General features: G+C 46.6%; 1 protein-coding gene across 1 annotated transcript in view; it reads right to left on the reverse strand.

Moving 5' to 3' along the window:
- The window catches only part of ARHGAP18 (Rho GTPase activating protein 18), a 214,712-nt gene that overhangs the window by 140,374 nt on the left and 61,876 nt on the right, over positions 1–12,462 (reverse strand). The gene's annotated exons all lie outside the window — the stretch shown is intronic.

Here is a 12,462-nt window from a genome sequence, read left to right on the forward strand (position 1 = left end):
CTCAGAAACTTGCCATCTACTCCTCTTTAGCTGGTGATTCTGCCAGTACTATAAGTCTCAGCATTAGAGATGAGCGGATCAACTCCAGCCAGCATAGAAGTCAGTGGTACCTGGTGACTGGACGGGGCACCCGTGATTCTCTTACCTTCCAGCGTCCCCAGCGCAGAATTTGTCATGGCTGGTGCAGTGTTATCTGAGACGCACAGATTACATGCACACCGGAAGGTAAGAGATTCACGGGTGCCCCGTCTAGCCGCCAGGTACCACTGTCTGGGACGCAGGACTGGAATCCTGGAATGTGCTCATCTCTACTCAGCATGCATTGCACAATAAGACTATGTTCACTCATTGCTTTTTTTCCGTGTTTTTTAATGCAAATTTTCAGCTGCGTTTTACAGTACCAGCAAAGTCAATGAGATTTCAGAAATCTCGTGTACACAGCTTGATTTTTTGTTCCTGACTCTTTTGTCGTAAGTGCTTGGTTTTTGCAAAATGCAGCATGTCACTTCTTTCAGCATTTTTTACCCATTAAAAGCAATGGGTAATGATGAAACTCAAGCAGATTTTATTTTTCTGCACTAAACTTTATCAGCATGCAGAAGAGATAAATGTACCCTGACAAAAAGACAGAAAAAAACGCACCAAAAACTAAGCAAAACCTGGTTTTTGTAAGAAGCTTAAATGCAGCTTAAACTTGGCATAAAAAAAATGCAACATCTGAACATGCGCTAACTTGCCTGCCCGTCTGTTACTCCTGTATGCTATTTCACACATAGCAGCACAGAACAAAATCATTTCTAAAGTGCTTAGGCTGGTTTCACATTTGGGGCTGTGTCCACAGCGTTTCATCCGCATCCATCCGCATGTGTCATGCGTACCTATCTTTATCATGGTGTACGCAAGGACATGAGTTTGCATGCGTTCGTCTGCAGATGCGTAAGCATGCGTCGCTTCCAGGGGTGCGGAGTGGTGCGGAAAACGCAACATGTTGCAATTTTGGGGGTGTCAAATATCCGCAGCCATACGCATGCGGATGCTTGCGAATGGAGCGCATCAAAGTAATGCATTACAGTCTATGGGAACTCAGGCGTACGCAAGCATATGCGTTCGCTTTGCGTTTGCATAAGCAATAATTTACATAGACACGCCCATTGGGCGTGGCTTGTGTACATTCAAAAATTCACCGGGAAAATAGCACTTGCCAATCGTCTGCAACCACAAATGCATGCATTTGCGTGCGTTTTTGCATGCGTTTGCGGCTGCGGACGATACGCTGCATACTCAACCGCACATGTGAACCTAGCCTTAGCAGATTATTTAGCACATTACTACATTAAATGAGAACAAGTTGCTTGTCATCATCCATCCTGTTTTTTTTTTTAAAGAAAACCATGCAGCCTATACTAAGAAACATAGAAACAATCATAATTCCCTTGAAATCCTTTATGCTCCTTTTCTAACACTGCGCAGGTCCCTGCTCTTTGTCTCTATGCTTTCCCTCCTGATCAAGTCAGGCATGTGACCACTACAGCCTGTCACGGGGTACATTGGTGACCAACATGTCACTGCTGCAGCTAGTGGTTGGCTGCAGTGGTCACCTGTCCTTACAGTTAAACTATGTTCACACAAGTGTAGTTTCAGGCTGAGGGCTGTCCGCGTAGAAACTGACAGCAGTAGGACCAATGTTATTCTGTAGAGCTGTTAGATAACCTTTTTTTCTGCAACCAAATGTCCGGTGAGGGCTCATTCACACCTCAGTTTTCACATACGAGTGCTATCCTTTATTTTCATTGATAGTGCTCATACCTGTGCCAATCAATGGGGCTGTTCACATGTCAATTTTTTCCCCCAGACCAAGTGGTCCATGCACAATCACGGAGACAAGTCCGATATTGTTCTATGGGTCAGTGAAAAGACTGGACAGCATTCAGATACCATCCAAGTGCTGTCCATTTTTCACTGACTGATAGAAGGTGAAGAAACTTTTTTTTCTCATCAGTGAAAAAACTGATCAAACTCTGATGAAAATCATCAGTGTAAGGCCGGGGTCACACTTGCAACTGCAACGCGAGAAACTCGCCCATGAATACCCGGCATTGCCACTGGCACTCGAGACCGGAGTGCTCAGCTGCATAGAAATATATGCAGCGGCACACTCCAGTCCTGAGTGCTGGCGGCAGTGCGGGTTATTCAGTCGAGAGACTCACGTGAGTTTCTCGCATTGCAGTTGCAAGTGTGACCCCGGCCTTAGGCCTCTTTCACACATCAGGTTTTCGCCGTCAGGCGCGATCCGGCGCTTTTGACAGAAACCGGATCCGGCGAAATGCAATGCCGGATCCGGTTTCCCCCCCATTGACTTGCATTTGCGCCGTATCGCGCCGGATGGCCATGCGTTTCATCCGGTTTTCGCCGGATCCGGCAATGTGTCGCGATCCGGCGTCTGGAAAAAACGGCTACTGTAACGTTTTTTGTCTCCGGCGAAAAAGCCTATGAGCGCCGCAATGCGCCGGATCCGGTTTTTTGGTCTGAGCATGCTCAGTAGCTCTGCCCACAAGACATATATAAAAGCAAGACAGTGGGACCCTCAGCCACACCCAACATGCCACCCAAGACAGCAACCAGGCGCAGGAGAAGGCAGGAGACATCTGCAGCAGCACCATCAGCACCACCCCGATTGGAGCAGCATGCTGAACAACGGGAGGGGAGTCCAGCAGCAGATGAGAGACGGTAATTATCAAATCCCCCATTCCTCCAAACTAGGGCTATTGAATATCAAGATATTCATTGGCCCTTTGTTTCTCTTTATTCAACAGCCGCACAATAGATGCAGCAGCAGCAGCAGCAATGGCAGCAGCTGGAACACCACCCACAGGCATGGAGTGTGGCCACCAGGAAGACAGCACATCTTCTTCTGGGAGCCCTCCCTCGCATCGTCAGCGTTTGACGGTAAGTTTTTATTTCCAAAATCCATCATCTCTGTAATATATGTCTATTCATTGCCTTTTATTTCAAAACAGGAATCACAAGATGAAGAGGAGCTCCCAGAAGAAGAAGGAAGGGGTGGACAGACACCTGGAGTGGGCTCACAATTGGTAAGTTTTTTGCATCAAACGCAGAAACACAACATCACACTACACACAACACATAGAAAACAATGTTCTGCAGACCACACACAGCAAACAAATGCCTACATCCAAAGACATAACATTTTTTGTTTTCTTCTCTAGTCTTCCCAATCTGGTGCTCGGCCAAGAGGTCCTCGCAGTGCCTCCCAGGGTCGTCGGCGACAGCAACGCGGCGGTCACCAGCGTGTAAGTATAAATATTTTTGCTTTGTTTTTTTGCACTTTTTATTTCATTTCTTATGTGGAGGCTAATTATGTTATTTTTGTCTTTTTCTTTAACAGCCTTCACAGCATGCTCCCGACTGACGGTGAGGATGGAGGGATTGATGTGGACCACCTCATCGATCTCGTCAGAGAAAGGGAGCCGCTCTGGAATATGGCTGACCGCCGCCACGCTGACCTGATCGTTACCCGACGACTCTGGGAGGAAATCTGTTCGCTCCTTGTGGGCCGCTGGGAGGACCTCGATGTTCGGGCCCAGATTACAGAGCGTAAGTATATACAGTACCGGTTGCTTGATGTAAACCAGTGTTTCCCGAACTCCAGTCCTCGTGGTCCCCACGGATCATGTGTTCAGGATTTCTATTTACTATGGAAATCCTGAAAACATGACCCCTGGGGACCATGAGGACTGGAGTTTGGGAAACACTGATGTTGTATACTAACCACTCCTTTCTCGTTTCAGGGAACAGAATTGTGAATCGGTGGAGGTCTGTGAGGGATAGTTTCAAGAAGGAGTTCAATAAAGAGATGCGGGCCCCGAGTGGATCTGGAGGACGCAGGAGCAAGTACAAGTACTCAGAAGCCCTGTCGTTCCTCCGGGAAAGAATGGTCACCAGAAGGTAAATATTACACACCACATGTGAAAAAAAATGTTAGATGTAAATTTTTTTTTCAGCCAGGGCCATACCATGTCAGTATTTTAATTGTTTTTTTTTCTCTTTATTACACAGCACGGTGAGCAGCACTCGGGAGCCTGCACGATTGGACCCTTCTGAGGCGATCCCTGAGGAGACCGGCACCGAGGGACACTTCGACCGCCCCGGTAGATCTGCACCTTCCCAGCCTTCCCACACATTCGACCCATCTGTCCCATCCACCAGCACAGGAGCATCGTGGCCGCCTACATTACATGAAACTGCTGCTGGTGAGGAGATCGCTTTCCCTTTACCCCACCCTTCTGCCCCTGCCACCTCTAGTACACCTGCGGGTACTGGGCGGCAGCGGCAGAGGGGTCAGGAAAAGACTTATGCGCCAGAGTTCTTGCATCTGAATGCATCTTTCCAGAACTGTCTAAAAGTCTTGTCAGAGCAAATCTCCGCAGGCTATCAGCAGATCAACTCCAGCATTCTGGAGGTGAAGACACTTCTGCAAACCATGCATTCAGAAGCAAGATCTTCGCCAAACCACACCTTTTTCAGGTCTGTTGTGGAGCGCATGGAAACGCTCTCTCCTGCCCAGCAGATGCATGTAATACATTCATGCCACGCTGCTCTCCAGCAAGTTACCTCCCAACCTCCTCCTCCCACCACAGTAGTTCCTCCACCTGCACCCCCTCCAGCCACTTTCCATCCTCCCCCTCCTATTACATCTACACCCCCTCCAGCCACTTTCCATCCTCCCCCTCCTATTACATCTACACCCCCTCCAGCCACTTTCCATCCTCCCCCTCCTATTACATCTACACCCCCTCCAGCCACTTTCCATCCTCCCCCTCCTATTACATACCATCCACCTCCAGCCACTTTCCATCCTCCCCCTCCTATTACATACCATCCTCCTCCCCAGCACCATCCACCTCCCCAGCAACCTCCCCAGCACCAGCAACCTCCCCAGCACCAGCAACCTCCCCAGCACCAGCAACCTCCCCAGTACCAGCAACCTCCACAGTACCAGACATCTCCCCACTTCCAGCAACCTGCCCCGTACCAGACATCTCCCCACTTCCAGCAACCTGCCCCGTACCAGACATCTCCCCACTTCCAGCAACCTGCCCCGTACCAGACATCTCCCCACTTCCAGCAACCTGCCCCGTACCAAACTCCTTCCCCATACAACTTGCCATCAACATCATCTGCTCCTACAGTCCCTGCCCAACCCTCCACTCCACCACACACCACCTCTTCTGCTTCCCACATGTCCACCCATTCTGTAGTTTTTTCCACACCTTCACCTCTAACTGTTCCTTCCCCACCACGATCCCAGTCCTCTCTCCACACTCCCAGTGTCGAAGTGTCCCGCAGCCCCTACAGCAGTATTTCCACCACACACTACACAGATTTATAATGTGTGTATTTAAATAAAAATGACCAGTTTTATGGTTTCAGTTTTATAGTTTCAAAGTTTTATTAAACAAGTTTATTAAAATTTTAAAAAAGTTTACTAAAAAAAACATTTTTCAATAAAAGTTAAATTATTTTACACTGGTTGTCTGTCATTTCTTTCTGCGGCGAAAAAGGTTAAATACAGGGTATTTAAAAGGTGAAATGGTATTCAAAACTAGGTATATAACTGTGGGTAAATTTTAGCTTTTTGCCACAGTTGTGTTCCTGGTTGTGTTTGAAGCAAAGTATTTCACCTAAAAAGTTTTGTTTATTGTTGGTGATTTCATAACAATGTACACAACTTTTGTTAAAAGGTGAAATACTTTGCATAAAACACAACCAGGTACACACCTGTGGCCTAAAGCTAAAAATAGAGACCATGACAAGATAGCCAACTTTGGTTGGCAAAGGTATATACTGTTGGTACAGAAGGTACACAAGTTTGGTTGGGCACAAATCTTTCACACTCTGTCATCCTGCCAGTGTACTCTGCCTTGAGGTGACATAAAGTATAGTGCAAAATTGTCCCTCATTACTGAAACCGTCACAGAACTTCTAGTGGTAATGTCATGGTAATCTTGCAAGGTGGTTTCTTCAGAGGTGTCCTCAATGGAAATGGGTTCCTTGCAGATAACAAAATTGTGGAGTACCACGCACGCTTTGATCACCTCGTCCACAGTTTCTGTCTTGAGGTTGATCGCAGTCAATAGGACCCGCCATTTGGCTGTCAGAATACCAAAGGTACATTCAACCATTCTTCTTGTTCTTGTGAGGCGGTAATTAAAAATGCGTTTTGGTCTTGTCAATCCTCTGCTAGAGTACGGTTTCAAAAGGTGTTCTGACAGCTGGAAGGCTTCATCCCCTACACAGACAAATGGCATAGGTGGACCAGATGTTTGCGGCAGCGGTCTAGGTGGTGGGAACTGGAAGGTGTTTCCATACAGTTTACGCCCCATGGCAGACAGTTTGAAAACTTGAGAGTCATTGGAGCGGCCATAGGCCCCAATATCAACCGCAATAAATTTGTATTCCGCGTCAGCGATGGCCATGAGGACAATTGAAAAATATTTCTTGTAATTGAAATATTCCGATCCCGATCCAGCTGGCTTTACAATGCGGATATGTTTCCCGTCCACAGCGCCCAAGCAGTTTGGAAACTGACATATCTGTTGAAACTTGTCAGCAATTTCAATCCACCTCTCTGTTGTGGGCTCTGGTAAAAACTCTTCAGCTAAGGAGTCCCACAGTGCACGGCATGTGTACTTCACAATTCCAGATATGGTGGAAATCCCGAGTCTGTACTGGAAATGCAGTGACGAAAGGGATTCTCCAGTTGCAAGAAATCTGTGGGGAATTAAAAAACAATAAATTAGTTTAAAATCACAGCATTACATACCAAAACTGACCTATAACACTTGGAGATACAAACTACCACCAACAAGATTGCAGTGAAAGTGTGCTCTGATGCGAGCATATCCAATAAATGTGGCTTACCTTAAAGTCACCATCAGACGCTCTGCGGGTGAAACAGAGAAGCGGCAATAGGTGTCCGCTTTTCTTATGAGGTGTGCAATGCGCTCCACCAAGTAATCAAAATTCTCCATTTTCATCCTAACATATCCAAAAAATTTATCCGGGTTTCGTCAAAGGTCCATGCATAGTGTAGAATAGACCCCACGCGTCATTCTCTTGGCTGTGATGGGGTGGATCCACAAACGTTGTCTACGATGCCTGATGCGCTGCTGTCTCGCTCTCTCCTTCTCCAGAACAATCACCCTCAAACGATTCGCCTCCGCTGTAAAATCCGCCAAATTCTTCAAAATATTTCCAATGACAACATCCATCTTCGCCAGTAACTTGCTCTTCTCTCCAACCTGCACTTTCTCCTCTACAACCTGTCAAAGAAGGGCTGTAGGAACATGCTATATATAGTTTTCCAGTAGCCAATCCCGTTCGGAAGGCCACAAGGGTCAATTTTAAAAACCGGATCCGGCGTAATCCGTCGAAAAACGGATAGAAAAACGGATGAACCGGATGAGACGGATCCGGTTTTGTCTGTCAAGGAAAAGACGGATCCGGCAAAAAACCGGATCCGTCACATCCGGTTTTACGAAACATTTGCCGGATGCGGCGTCCCGGCACGACGCCGGATCGCGCCTGACGCCGAAAACCTGATGTGTGAAAGTAGCCTTACTCTGTCCGTCTTCCTAGTACGTAAAATAAACCTGACGTCTGAATGAGCCCTTAAAAGAAATGGATGCATTGACTAGTCTTCTCTGCTTTTCAGATGAGACTCGCAAATTGAAGTCTGTGTGTGTTAAAAAAAAAAAAAAAAATGGGATCCTGTTGTGAGTTCATTTTTCCCTTCACCATTGAGGTCTGATGAACTCCCTCCTCTGGTGAAGGAAGGTAGTGAGACTGATTACCAAACACCTGGGCAGCTAGATGATGACTGGGTGGTTGGAATTGAGGACTGGATATAAGGCTGCCGACGCCCTTCTTCCTGGCTGGTGACTTTCCTGCTGGATTTTTGGAGACCAGTCTGATTCCTGCATCTCAAAGCTAAGTTTTTCTGCTCTGCTTTGTACTCTTCAGTTTTGTTTTTGTTTTGCCTTGTTTTTTGGGAGTTCTGCCATCCCCAGCTGGGGGTGAGCTGAATTCCATTTTTGTCTCTGATCTGTTGATATTTTGCTCTGTCTTCAGAAATATACCTGAGTGCTGATATAGTCTTTTGAAGCCTAGCTGTCATGATCTGAAGTGGATCTGACAGTTTTAAAAGCACAGAGTGAACTTTTTTTTCCTTTTGGCAAGTTGCCAAAGTGACTTGACTGTCCCCGGTGGTGGTTAGTGGTATCGCACTTTAGGTTTAATGCGCAGGTAATTGTGAATCAGGTGTGGGGCTCTATAAATGAGTCTCAGGGTGTGCAATCACTGCTGGTGATATTCATTCATTGATTCTGAGTTTGTGAGAGCCTGGTGGAAGGATGGAGCTGAAGAGGAGTCCTGCGCAGTCAGCCAGAGGAGACGAGTGGCAGCTAATGGTGTCTGCAGGAATTGCTGGCATGGCATGGAGGAGTCGCAGTTTATGGTGTCGGCGGGAAGTGCGTGCATGGCTTGGTGGAGTGGCGACTATGGAGAGAGTTGCACTCGGCATGCTCGACTTGGTTGCCGAGAGCTGGACTCAAGCATGCTTAGATTCTTGGCAGAGGCTGACTCATCCTTGGGACTCTGTGACTGGACTGCTGCAACTGGTGATGGACTCTGCTCCAAGGCTGCACTATGGTGTAGGATCCAGGATGGTGATGGATCCGGGTGGAGGAGAAGACGCACGCAGGTGGTGGGGCTCTGTTGCAGGAGCGTAAGCACAGAGCATCAAGCTAAGTGGTGCTTCCCCTGTATTGTCTTCTTTCCTTTTGTGTCTCTAGTGCAGTGGTGGGATTAGTCTCCACACCGACCGATTCCCTAGTGAGGGTTTAGGGTCAGGGTGAGCAAGGGTTTAAGGTTCGCGTGCGGCGACAGGTGCGGAGCCTGTATAGGGAATGTGAGGAGTGCAGTGACACTGGCTCAGGGGAGTGCAGGAGGTCTCCATGTCCCCATTCCCTATTGCAGGGCCCACCATTGTTAATGTTTCCCAGGTTCCCCCTTATTTAAATTCGCCACTGGAGGTGCTGTATCCAGGGTCACGTGTGTTATGGGTTCGCCTTGTGGTAACCGCTGCGTCCAGACACACGTTGACCGTGACACTAGCGACTTCAGGGCCTGTTTTTCCCATCAGTCGGTTGGCTCATTTTGATAGGGTTTTTGCGGATGGCAGACAGCAGCTTTCCTATCCTGTCCTATGTAGTTAGCTTGGGCCCCATCATTTGCTCAACCTATCTTTCTACCTGTGTTGGTGTTTTCATCTTGCTTCACCGTCATTATATGTTGGGGGCTGACTATTGCTTTGGGGTCTGCTCTGGGGCAGTTTAGTTTTTCCCCTTTCTGTCTTTAGGCTATATAGTTCTCCGGCTGTGATCGAGGGGTCTAGGGCACCATAGGAACCCCCCACGGCTACTGCTAGTTGTTGTGGATAGGTTCAGGGGTCTGCAATCCGATAGCTGCCAACCTCTCTGGTTTTTCTGGACTTAGCTGGTAATTTGTTTTTTCCTCCTTCGGTGACTCATCATAACAGGATCCCATAGGGCTGAACCGTCTAGCATTACATTTTTACACATACAGTGGGGAAAAAAAGTATTTAGTCAGTCAGCAATAGTGCAAGTTCCACCACTTAAAAAGATGAGAGGCTTCTGTAATTTACATCATAGGTAGACCTCAACTATGGGAGACAAACTGAGAAAAAACAATCCAGAAAATCACATTGTCTGGTTTTTTTTTCATTTTATTTGCATATTATGGTGGAAAATAAGTATTTGGTCAGAAACAAAATTTCATCTCAATACTTTGTGATATATCCTTTGTTGGCAATGATAGAGGTCAAACGTTTTCTGTAAGTCTTCACAAGGTTGCCACACACTGTTGTTGGTATGTTGGCCCATTCCTCCATGCAGATCTCCTCTAGAGCAGTGATGTTTTTGGCTTTTCGCTTGGCAACACGGACTTTCAACTCCCTCCAAAGGTTTTCTATAGGGTTGAGATCTGGAGACTGGCTAGGCCACTCCAGGACCTTGAAATGCTTCTTACGAAGCCACTCCTTCGTTGCCCTGGCGGTGTGCTTTGGATCATTGTCATGTTGAAAGACCCAGCCACGTTTCATCTTCAATGCCCTTGCTGATGGAAGGAGGTTTGCACTCAAAATCTCACGATACATGGCCCCATTCATTCTTTCATGTACCCGGATCAGTCGTCCTGGCCCCTTTGCAGAGAAACAGCCCCAAAGCATGATGTTTCCACCACCATGCTTTACAGTAGGTATGGTGTTTGATGGATGCAACTCAGTATTCTTTTTCCTCCAAACACGACAAGTTGTGTTTCTACCAAACAGTTCCAGTTTGGTTTCATCAGACCATAGGACATTCTCCCAAAACTCCTCTGGATCATCCAAATGCTCTCTAGCAAACTTCAGACGGGCCCGGACATGTACAGGCTTAAGCAGTGGGACACGTCTGGCACTGCAGGATCTGAGTCCATGGTGGCGTAGTGTGTTACTTATGGTAGGCCTTGTTACATTGGTCCCAGCTCTCTGCAGTTCATTCACTAGGTCCCCCCGCGTGGTTCTGGGATTTTTGCTCACCGTTCTTGTGATCATTCTGACCCCACGGGGTGGGATTTTGCGTGGAGCACCAGATCGAGGGAGATTATCAGTGGTCTTGTATGTCTTCCATTTTCTAATTATTGCTCCCACAGTTGATTTCTTCACTCCAAGCTGGTTGGCTATTGCAGATTCAGTCTTCCCAGCCTGGTGCAGGGCTACAATTTTGTTTCTGGTGTCCTTTGACAGCTCTTTGGTCTTCACCATAGTGGAGTTTGGAGTCAGACTGTTTGAGGGTGTGCACAGGTGTCTTTTTATACTGATAACAAGTTTAAACAGGTGCCATTACTACAGGTAATGAGTGGAGGAAAGAGGAGACTCTTAAAGAAGAAGTTACAGGTCTGTGAGAGCCAGAAATCTTGATTGCTTGTTTCTGACCAAATACTTATTTTCCACCATAATATGCAAATAAAATGAAAAAAAAACAGACAATGTGATTCTCTGGATTTTTTTTCTCAGTTTGTCTCCCATAGTTGAGGTCTACCTATGATGTAAATTACAGACGCCTCTCATCTTTTTAAGTGGTGGAACTTGCACTATTGCTGACTGACTAAATACTTTTTTTCCCCACTGTACAATGCAATTATTTAACTAAGGAAACTACATTTAGGGTGTGTGCACACGCTGCGGATTCTGCTGCGGATCCGCCGCAGTTTTGGCCCTTTGGGTCCGCAGCAATTTCTGCTGCGTTGTACAGTACCCTTTTAGCCTATGGAAAATGAAATCCGCAGTGCACACTGTGCGGATTTTTCCGCGCGGATTTGCTGCAGTTTCAAATCCGCTGAAAGAATTGACATGTCAATTCTTTCTGCGGATTCCGCTGCGGTTTGCCACCTGCTCTTTTGTAGAGGTGTGAAACCACAGGGAAAAACCGCAGGCTAATCGGCAAATAAACTGCAGGTCATTTGACCTGCGGATTTATCTGCGGATTTTGCTAAATCTGCGAGGAAAAATCTGCAGATCATTGCGCAGCGTGTGCACATACCCTTAATCTTGTCAATGCTATTAATTGCTGATTTATAAAGCAGAAGCCATATACAGGGGTGAACATAGCTTTGGTGCAACCGCACAGCGGCCAAGAGGTAAGGGACCCACTTCCTACTCCAAAATAGGTGGAATTGTGCATTGTTGTGAGCTATTGGCCTGCAAAGGGCCCATATACTCTTTTTGCACAGAGGCCTCTTCTGTCTGTTTCCGCTAGTGGCCAAATCGATGCCTTTTTTATGGATGAAAATCGGACTCTTTCATATTCTCGTGTACTTAGCCTTAGATCAGGATGAACAGACTCCTTTTTCTGGCATATGGACATATGGCTGCTGGTTGCCTGTGCATGCTGTGTCTTAGGCCGGGATCACACTTGCGAGAAACTCGCACGAGTCTCGCACCTCAATATCCGGCACTGCCACCAGCACTCGGGACCGGAGCGTTCGGCTGCATAGAAATACATTTTGGATTTTAAAATCATTTTTCAAGTGTTCTATTTTACTGAGATAATGACTTTTGGGTTTTCATTGGCTGTAAGTCATGATCATCAACATTAACGGAAATAAACACTTGAAATAGATCACTCTGTTTGTAATGACTCTATATATGAGTTTCACTTTTTGTATTGAAGAACTGATATAAATTAGCTTTTTGATGATATTCTAATTTTGTGAGAAGCACTTGTATGTGATCCAAGAAAGAAACTATACTGCTCCAAATAGATGATGTGGAATTATTTAAAATTCCTACAGTGCATGCTGGAGCGCTAATCCTTGTGACTA

Source organism: Dendrobates tinctorius, unplaced genomic scaffold, assembly GCF_039654945.1.
Source record: "Dendrobates tinctorius isolate UK_male_01 unplaced genomic scaffold, ASM3965494v1 ptg000046l, whole genome shotgun sequence".
NCBI lineage: Eukaryota > Metazoa > Chordata > Amphibia > Anura > Dendrobatidae > Dendrobates > Dendrobates tinctorius.